This window comes from Passer domesticus, chromosome 1 (genome assembly GCF_036417665.1).
Source record: "Passer domesticus isolate bPasDom1 chromosome 1, bPasDom1.hap1, whole genome shotgun sequence".
In the NCBI taxonomy this organism is placed as follows: domain Eukaryota; kingdom Metazoa; phylum Chordata; class Aves; order Passeriformes; family Passeridae; genus Passer; species Passer domesticus.
This window is the reverse complement of record NC_087474.1, coordinates 138485753-138496267: the sequence shown is the minus strand read 5'-3', so window position 1 is coordinate 138496267 and position 10515 is coordinate 138485753.

The following is a 10515-nucleotide window of genomic DNA, read 5'->3' as shown; positions in this document are numbered from 1 at the left end:
ATGATGCCAACTAATTCATATGGACTTGAACCTTGTTGGGACTGATAACCTCATTGTAACTTACATCCAGTGGAGGGCACTTCATGGTAGCCACAGAATAGTTCAAACCAGTGTCTATGAGGTATTGTGAACTGGTAGCAAAAATTTTGCTACCAGCAAAAGCCACAAGTGACTACAACTGCACAAAAAGTATGCAGCAGCTTGACTCTTGCACATGTGCAGAAATCACCGTAATTGTATGAGTGTACATCACTCACTTCAGCATATCCTGCTAAGGGCTGACTTCAGGATTCTTTGTTTGAACTTTGCAAACCTTTTACAGTGTTACTCCTACCTCCTCATCCAAATGTTTAAGTCCCTGAACATTTAAATATCAAATCTTATTTCTTTTTCTCAACTAGTAAATCTTATCTCTTTCTAAAGCCCTCTTGAAATATTAGTGTTATTGAGCATGTTCTGTCATAAGTATTACTTGGTGGATTACATTGCCAAAATACATTTGTGATCTGTCTGAGCTTAGTCATTTTAAATCCATCCATTAATACACATCTGCTCACAGCTGAGTAAAATTCTCTACTGTAAATGTAAGAGATAAATTTCCGAACAAGTCTTTCTGGTAGGTGTTTTCTGTGTGTGCTTTTTGTGTTATTTACTCCTAGACACTGGATCTTGTGACTCCTAGATCTTGGATCCCATTCCTGACTGGGATGAGACACTTTCTCTTGGCTTTTTTGGAGCTCAGCAGAGAGGCTTTTGTGGGCCAGGTTTTCACCTGTGGGGCCAAATTTGAAAGCTATCTGGTATCTGAGGTGATCACATGGCCTAAACTGGTGCATCTGTCCTGACACAAATCTGCAGTCTGGTCAAATCCTCTCTGCTTTGGTTGGCAGAGAACAGGTGGGAGCACCATCAGCAGCACCAGCAGAAGGTTTCTTCTGCCAGCCTCCTTGCTCTGTCAGCCCAAGGAACTTGGTTTAACCCTTCCATAGATCTCTGGGAAACACAACCAAGTCATTGCTCTTGAGGGCATTATGAGCAAGAAATTTTTTTTCATTTGTTTTTTGGGTTTTTTTGGTTGTTTTTTGTTTGTTTGTTTGTGTTTGTTTCTTTCTTTTTTTTATTTTGTATTTTTTATTACCAGTATTTTGTTACTAGTAGTAACAGTCTGTATAGATTTTTTGCTTTGCTGCACCTCTAAGATAATTTGACTGAATTTATCCCTCACTAAAATAGCTTCAATAAAAAGGTACAAAGTTATTTCACATTTCAAGTGGAGAAAGGCAATAGAATTTAGAATTTGTTTTCTGTACACAAGCCTTTAAATTTTGCTATCACATCTGTTCCTGCAGCCTTTGAATGGTTAAAAAACAGGTTTCAGAACTACATCTGATTGCTGAAGAGCACCAGAAAAAGAAAATCCCATTTGCCAGATCAACCAGTCATCCATACTAGATATTTGGAAATTAAATGAGAGCATCACACAGTTCAATTTATTTTTTTGACATTAGTTCTGGAGACTACTCTGAGAAAATACTGTGCTTGCAGCAAGCAATGGCAAGGAGTCTGAGCAAGATGGAATCAAGGTTCATCTTCCACCTCAGATGGGTTCTGGTGGAAAGGCTGTACTGCACCTCTTGGGGTACCTGGCCCCAGTCCTTCTCTGCACACCTTTCTGAGTGAATGCAGCAGTCTCCGTGTGGCTGTCACGTTTTAGTTCAAAACCTGGGGCTCAGGGAGTAGTCACAGACTTCTTGTTTATAGCAGTGGCCAGTGGTCCCAGGTCCATCTCCTGAGATGACAGCATGGGTCCAGGAGGGATCCTGTGCCTTTCTTTCTACACAGAAATAGTTCACACAGAACACTGCTAATTTTCAAAAGCCTTACATATTCAGTGACTGATGCCCAGTTGACTGAGGTGTTGGAGAGGTAAAGTCCAAGTCTGAATGAAGGCTGGCATGTATGCAGACTTAAAGAATAAATAATATTTTTATGAGTGGAAGAAGGCAAACTTCCCAGGAGATCAGGTATTCTGAGAGCCCTGTGTGGGCAGGTCAGCAGGCTGACTGCCTGTGGGAAATGCCGTTTTTTGAGACACAGAGCACTGTTTGGTGGCACTTCTCATGCACATGTCAGTAAGATGTCAGCCTCCAAGAGGTCCACATCAGTTCCACCCTGACAGGAACCAGGACCCTAGATTGTGCCTGTACCTGCTGAAGCACCCTACAGACCCTTCCTGGACCTTTCTGCAGATGCCAAATCTCCAGCATTGAGAGGAAACTAGGACTTTTCTCAGTATCATGCCATAGCCCCCACATGGCTGGGTCCCACCAAGGCTTTCCCCCACTGGATAAAGAGAATGGTCATCCCAAGATGACTCACTCTCTAACTGTGTTTCATATTTTTTCAAAAGAATTTATGTCAGGCAGGGGAAGGGAAAAACCAGCCCCCATGGACACCATTTCCACATGGTGTCTCCAGTATGTCTTCATCTGTCTGACATAGTCATTCCTTGGCTTTGTATCAACTGTAGGGCACAGTGACCTGTCTGCTTGTTTACAGGGAGCAATACCAAGTCCTTTCTAAAAACTGCATGTAGCACTTACCTCCCCTTCACTGTACCTCTCCAAGCTGCTGGTCCACCTGGTGCCCTTAGTGGCTGAGACAGAAAACAGCTTGGTTTTGTCCCTTCTGTTTTGCAAGTAATATTATCCCCCAAGGCTCTATACATATAAGAGTTGCTGTGTGCATTTGGCTTGGATCTGTGAGTTACTTCCCTGGTCACTAGTAAAGAACAGTGTCTCTTGACCTTCCTTCTTGAAGAAAAATTCCTCAACTGATCCTGCCCCTGCAGCAGGATGGTCTGTGCTACACTATGTTACAGCTGGCAGTTCTGAGCCCCAGATACCAAGCCCCACTGAAAGGTGCCACTCTCTTGCATTCACACTCTCCTGCATCTTGAACAACACACAGTGACCTGCTTGAGGAGAGAAAACTGTCCCACCACCCTGGGATGGGTGACATACTGCTATGGGGGCACTACCAAAAACGCTGCTGCAGCAGCTGCTACTGCTCCACCTTCCACCCTGAACAGTGTGGGAGCTGTGTGATAAAAGGTGTTTATCACCTCTAGACCTGTACAGTCAGCTGAGGACCCATCAACCTTGACTCACCCACCCCAGCTTCATCCTTGCCTGCAGGAAGGCACTGTGTCATCTGTGGTGACAAGGGAAACTGGCCTCATCTTCTATGAAAGCTTCACTCTCCCTCCAAAAATGAAGTGGCATATGTCTCATAAACCTGCCTCTGGTGGGAGACGCCTGTCAGGGCATAAAGGCAAGAGGAACACATTCAGGCACAGATGTACACCAAAGCAGATACAACTGCAGGGAAAAAAAAGGGGGAAAAGTTGGCTAGGGAACAAGTATTTTTAATAGTGTTCCCTTTAACAGAACCTAAAGAGAAGTAACACTTCATTTTACCTTTTCTATTAAAGCAAAAAGCTCACCAGTGTCGGTTGTGTGCAGGTGCTATGCACAGTGGGAAACAACTCAAACCAGCATGTGTTCTTTGAAATATTTCTTTTAAACAGACACTAAGTATTTTCAGCTTTTGGAGAATGTGACTCAAAATAACAAGAAGATAAAATATCACCATGCTGTGCAAGGGAGGATATGTGCAGTTATCTGCTGTGATTTCATACTAATATTTAGCTATCATATAGCACTCTCTCTGCTGACCCCACTGTATAAACACTCAGTAATTAACCAGCACACTCCCTGCTATGCAGCAGGTAGGTAATATTGCTCTTAGCATCCCCAAGCTACACAGAAGGAATTTAGACAGCGAGATGACAAACCTTATCCAGACCCACTTGGGAAGTCTAAGGCAAAGCAGAGAGTAGGATCAGTTCCTGCAAAATGTGTTCGCTTTCCCCCACTCTGCCTTTTATGTTGCAGCCCAGAGACACGTAAGACTTCAGTGCAGCCCTGAGCAGAGAGGAGTCCACCTGCAAAAACTCCTAAAGCTGTTTCACACCACTGACAGTTTCTGGAGCAGACACAGCTCAGAGGGGAGCCACGGGAGTGCTGTAAATCAGGACTGAGGCATATTGGCAGAGCTTTGTGGGAAAGCTTGCCTGGGGTCTGCCTGTTACTTGCTGTTTTTCTCAGCGCTTTTGATGCTTCTTTTTCTTTACGATGAAACACTGCCCCCAGTCATCCTATGCTCATCATTTATTAATTGTCCAGTTTAATTATCACATTTAGTTCAGCCGAGAAGGGGATGTGGAAACAAACAGAACACGAGCAATGTACTAATTTACTGTGGAGGGCAGCTTCAGACTCCCCACTGCAGGAATGGCTTGTGAGCGTCCCACAGCCTGTTGTGCCCCACCAGGGGACAGTGTTTGTAACCTGCCCTTCAGGAAGAAGCTCTTGGTTCATCCCATCTGCATTTACTGCCATTAGAAGCAGCAACTGAAATGATGCAAAATGGTTCTCAAAAGAAAAAAAAAAAAACAAACAACAAAACCAGACCAAATAATCTTACACATGTGAGGATTAACTGCTCACATTTTGCACTTGATTTTGCTGTAAGCTTTTACTGATGAGGAAGCAGAGTTCAGGGACCACTGAGATTATTTTCACCACAGGAAATTATGTGAAGGAAAAGGCAACCTTCATAAGGAAATTGGTAAAATCTTGTTAAAACTTCAATTTACTTTAAGGATTGCATTTTTCTACAAGGATGTCAGCAAACTTGGGAAGGTACTAAGAAGTACTGTCCGTTTTTCCCATTTCCCCCCTGTAGGAATAAAAATATGCAATTTCAGGGACATTTAGATAAAAACAGCTTTAGAGAAAGCAACAGCGTTTTGCTGTAACAATATTAATAAAGTTTTGACTTGGCTTTTGAAAGAGACTGTTGGTTTCTTAACTTTATTGCATGGAAACTGCTTATGACCCATGTTTTTCTTACATGTGTTTCCAACACATTCTTATTCCCTAGTATAAAAGACATCCACTTAAACTGCAGCAACATTGCCACCACTTCTAAAACAGGCTGGTGCAATGCAGTCCTGACTATCCAAGCTCACATCTCTCACGAAAATCAAACTCCATGTTTTTCCAGGTGCTGCCATCTTGGAAACAAGACACATGGGGACCAAAAAATGTGTTTCAGGACTTAACCTGAGGCCTACAATTAGAATTTTTTATTGAACCTAGTTATTGCAAACTTCTTTCAACTCAAGTGTACATTTGTTTAAACACCTTGAAACTCATATTTGCTCTGGCTGTTGAAGGAATGCATATTCTCAGAGTCAGTAGAAGAAAATAGTGCCATTTAACTGACAGTGTAATTTCTTTTAACTGAAATGCTTTATTTTAAGCAGTACAATTTTTCAGAGATTGCAAAGAGATGCTGCAAATGTTTTAAATGTGCAGGGTGAAGCTTTTCCATGGAAGCATGCTGTGTTGTACACAAGCAACACAACAAACACACCCCAGTTCAAATGCCTATTGCTACATATGAGTAGCAGGATTCAGAGTCCCTGTGTAACTCAGGCAGACTGCTACAGGCCTATTTTCTCACCTATTTTCTTGCATCTTCAGCTGCCTTCAGATGAAGTTAACCCTGAAATCTAAACCATCTCTTTAGCTGGAATTTTAAAGGAGTCTAAAGAAACCATGCAGACCATATGCAAAACTCCCTCATCATCCTTGAAAATGTGATTTTGTTTCCTAGTTTTCCCCTGAAAATGGGAACAATGATAATTCTTTTTGCCTAACATTTGCCTGTCTGTTTTACATGTTCATATAACTCTTAACCCACCTTGACTGAACCCTCCAGGTGCTATTCTGGTTTGAATAGCATAATACATACCATTACAGATAGCAAAATACTATCTGCTCCCAGCTGTTGTCTCGAGGATCTCAGGATTACAAGAGAACAGGCACTGACTCTTCAGAGCAACTCCTGGAACATCTCTCCATGTCAGATCACAGCCTCAGCATGTGAGCTGGGAAAAGACTTCTGGCCTGTCCAAGGATGTTAGAGAGACTCAGTCCAGCCCAAATATCCGTGTGGGGACTCCTTTTCCGTTAGATCATGACAGTGAAAACGTGAAGTGCAGAAAGAGAATTAGGTGTTAGGAAATTTTGAGTGCTGTCTAGCTCTGGGTTTGACCAGAACATAAAACACATAGAGAAGCAGTCACAGCACCAAGCCTGAGAGAGTTCAGGATGCATTTGGACAGTGCTCTCAGGCACATGGTGTGATTCTTGGGGATGGTGCTGTGCAGGGCCTGGAGCTGGACTCAATTATCCTTGTGACTCCCTTCCAATTCAGCCCATTCTGTGATTTTGTGCTATATCATTAGCAACTTTCTGTATTACAACATTTCTCGGATTAGCACCATGAAAATTAATAAAATACCTGAAATTACAGCTCTTTTAAAATATAGTGTGTTGAGTCCTTTCTTGTTTTTCTCTTAATCACCAGAATTGCTCAATGGACAGATCTTCACACATGAACTTCAATGTGTCTTTGACTGCATCTACTTTTCTTGTAGTCCTTGTCATTTCTAGTCTGTTTTGGAAATGCATAGTGATATTAATATCATTTCAGGAGACATCATTGCTGGGATATTTTTGCCAATGATTTTCTGAAGTGGCCCCAGCCCCTGCTCATCCTGTGGTTTTATCTGATTCTAAATAGCACTTAAGTAATATTTGCTGCTATTTCCAACCCAGCTTGCATGAGGTAGAGCACAAGTTTTGTAACAATATTGGCAGGAACAATAAAAAGACACGGGCAGTGTCTGGGGTGATGTTGGTACATCTGTATTTATTACTCTTCTCCTGGTACAGTGAAGAATTTCCCACCCTTTATTCATAGTTTCTGGCCAACACTAGTCAGATTGATCAATGAGGAGAAATCTCATTCCAGTGTAAGTGAATCAGGCATAAACTGTCATAATGGCATAAGAAATCTCCATCTCTAGTCCACTTCTTTACCCTGATTGATATTTCTGCAATTACTTTCTCCATGAGGAAACAAAGCACTGGAGGTCAGGACAGGTATGAGAGGAAAAAGAATCATCCCAAGATTGGTGCCCAAATTGAAAAAATTACTGACTTTGTAGTAAGCCCTACAAGTGTCTTCACTGTCCTTCCCTGACTTTGCCCCCTCCATCATAAACAGTCTTCACTTTGCTAAAACATATGAATTTACTTCTCTGAGCCTTTACAGTTTCTCTCTATAACCTCAACCATGTCTGTGGCTTATCACAGAGACTGAGACTTTACTCACAAACAAACAAGCCCAGAACCTCACTGAGTGTCTAATCCCATAGGGAAGTCTCTTGCAGTACCTTGAGAGGGAAAACTACCTCGCTGAGAACTGATAAAATGCCTGTCTACATGGCTTACAAACCCAACTGCACCTTTGGTATAACAAGATCTAAGTCACATCTGATTTGCTACCTATTATCTTCCCGAAATCTTTATAAACGCAAGTGCTTCCGAGTATTTCCCTCCTGATGATTATGCAGTTAGGATTTTTTTTTCCTGAGATATATGTTTCTGTTGTTTCCTAAGTTGAATCTAATTGTGCTATTTCCTGCACATATTTCTAACCCTGAAAGTCCCTTTGGAGAAATGTACATGTGAAGAAGACTAAGCAATCACTGGGGCCAGAAAAACAGGAACCAGAAAGGAAATAAAGTTTCACAGTTCCCAGGTCCTTATTTCATGTGCATGGTGCAGATTGTAGCTAGAAATCAGCACCATGCAGGCAGGGAAAACAAAACTGATTCTTGAGAAAGAGGGACAGGAGAGCTGGTAATGTATTACCAACCTCCTTTTACACACACATATACACACACGCACATAGATGTATATATATGTATATATAAATTGTATTATCATGCAAATAAAGTAATTAAATAAAATCAGGATCAGTTATAATCCCTGCAGACTTTTTCCAGCTCAGTATATTGCTGTTTACCATTAACATTTGTTTCCAATCTTTTATTCAGTTTTCACTCTATATAGTAAAGGTCAAGTCCAAGTAAATGTTCCAAAGTCTAATAAGAAAGAATTCATGGGATGTTTTCATCAGTGAAATATTCCATTGAAACCATTCAGGTACTGCAGTGATCTGCTTTATGATTTTGATAACACACACACTTCTTTTTTTTTTGCAGAATTCATAGGTCACTTAGATTGTATTACAGGCAAACTGGTGATTTGCTATTAATTTTTTTTAAAAGATACTCTGCTGCTATACCAAATAGTAATGACTTAAAGAATATTTTTCTGAGTAGTCAGGATCATTGCATCTTCTCATCTTCAAGATAAATCTTAACAATAACCACAGAAATCCTGTAACTCATCAAATTTTTAAAAATTTAGTGGCATGTATCTGAGACAGCGAAAGATAATAACTCAAGTGTTCCTCATCACACAGAAGGTGTTTAGTGTAGGAGTTTTACTTAAGAAATTAATAATTATCCCATTCCTAGTCTGCCAAAACAATTCAGAAGCCCATTCCTGAGAAGCTCAGCTCCTATATGGAGTTAGAGAACTTGCTTCATGAAACCTTAACACTATTTTGTATCCTTTAGACTACAACTTTTGTTAACACACATAACAAATTGGTCACAATGATCAAAATGTTCTCCTAGACTCTGGAGGCTTTGAGAAGAACCTAGGATATTTTCTAGCCAAAATATTTACGACATTTCCAACTTGGGTCAGTTTCAGTTTGGAAAACAAGTGGAGTTCAAGGGCTCTGAATAAGTTTAGTTCTGTGATTTTTGCTGTATTCATAAGTTTACCAGGCTGAAACTCACACAGATCAAAACCAAGGAAAATGTTCCCATGAATTCCTGTGAAGACTGAATTTTTGGCAACTCCGCTGAAACCTAAAACAAGCATGAGAGAGCTGCAATTGTCAAAAATTATTCATCAACATTTTCACTGTATATGGCTCTGTTTTATTTATATAAAATTTTCTATGTGTTAGGATGTATGAGCTGTTTGCCTGTAACTTATCATCAGCAAATCTCTGGGCAAGCACCAGGATTTGAGTGTCTGTCTTCTTGTGGCCTTACTACAGAGGTGCTGAGTTCCTACTGATCTCACTGTGCTGAGAGCTGTAAGCACTCCTCGCCACCAACTGTGAGACCACTGGTCAAGAAAAATGCAGACATACTGGCTTGTGTGTGTCAAAACTGCCAAATTTGCAATTCCCTCTAAATTTGTTGAAAGGCTTTAGGCATGTCTGCTGATCTCTGTCATCTGAATTACAAAATCCTGAGATGATCCTAATGCTTCCATGCCAGCCCAAATCAAACTAAATCAAATTATACTAAGCCACCTGAATTTAATTCATTTATGAAACAGAGGGGAAATCCCTAGCTATAGCAGCAAGAGAAGATGCTTTTCCTTGGAAAAATAGTTACAGAGGATCTGTGTTCATAGCATAAGAGGGGAAGGGAAGGGAAGGGAAGGGAAGGGAAGGGAAGGGAAGGGAAGGGAAGGGAAGGGAAGGGAAGGGAAGGGAAGGGAAGGGAAGGGAAGGGAAGGGAAGGGAAGGGAAGGGAAGGGAAGGGAAGGGAAGGGAAGGGAAGGGAAGGGAAGGGAAGGGAAGGGAAGGGAAGGGAAGGGAAGGGAAGGGAAGGGAAGGGAAGGGAAGGGAAGGGAAGGGAAGGGAAGGGAGAAGGGAAGAGAAGGAAGAAGAGTACATTAAAGTAAAATGGTAAAAATAAATATATTACACTAATCCCCTTTTCTACCATTTTGTCAAGGTGAAAAAGTCTCACAATAGGAGCAAACATGCCAAGTTTACAGGAAGATGTTCAATGTGCAGGGTTGATGACCCTTTATTCATCTCAGTCCTCTTCACTGTCTTTGCCTCTGACCTTCTCTTCAGCTCCTCACATCTTAGTTTCTTCACCCTCACCTAAAGAAAGAAAAATGTACAGATGGGTATCATAATTGTCCAAATAGTTCCTTTTTGAACATTTGGATTTCAGGAGTAAGAAACAAAGTTGAACTTGTTCAGCTTCCAAGGTTCTCAAGAGGTACCTCTCTGACAGAGTTATAGTTGCCCCAAACAAACCTTCCATACATTGTATTAATCAAAAGGGAAAAATAAAGGAATGGCAAAATCTCTTCAGAGCCTTTTGCATATGAGTGATGATCCTGTTATTGAGCTGGAGAACCATTCCCCAAGTAACCCCCTGGAGCATTCCTGACCTGGAATGCAAACTAGGAAGATTATGTGCAATAATAGTCAGGAGGAAAAAAACAAGTAATTCCTGCAAAAGACCACTTATTACCATGCTATATCTGTATATATAACATTGTGAATAAATAACTGACTGGATGGTGTTGACAGCTTTGCTGTGTGCAGCAGGAATGAATGCACATTTAGATACAAATTGACAGCTGCTTTTGAAGAGAAAGGGCTTTCACTTACAGTGCTGGATCAGTACCTGTGTGAGAATTG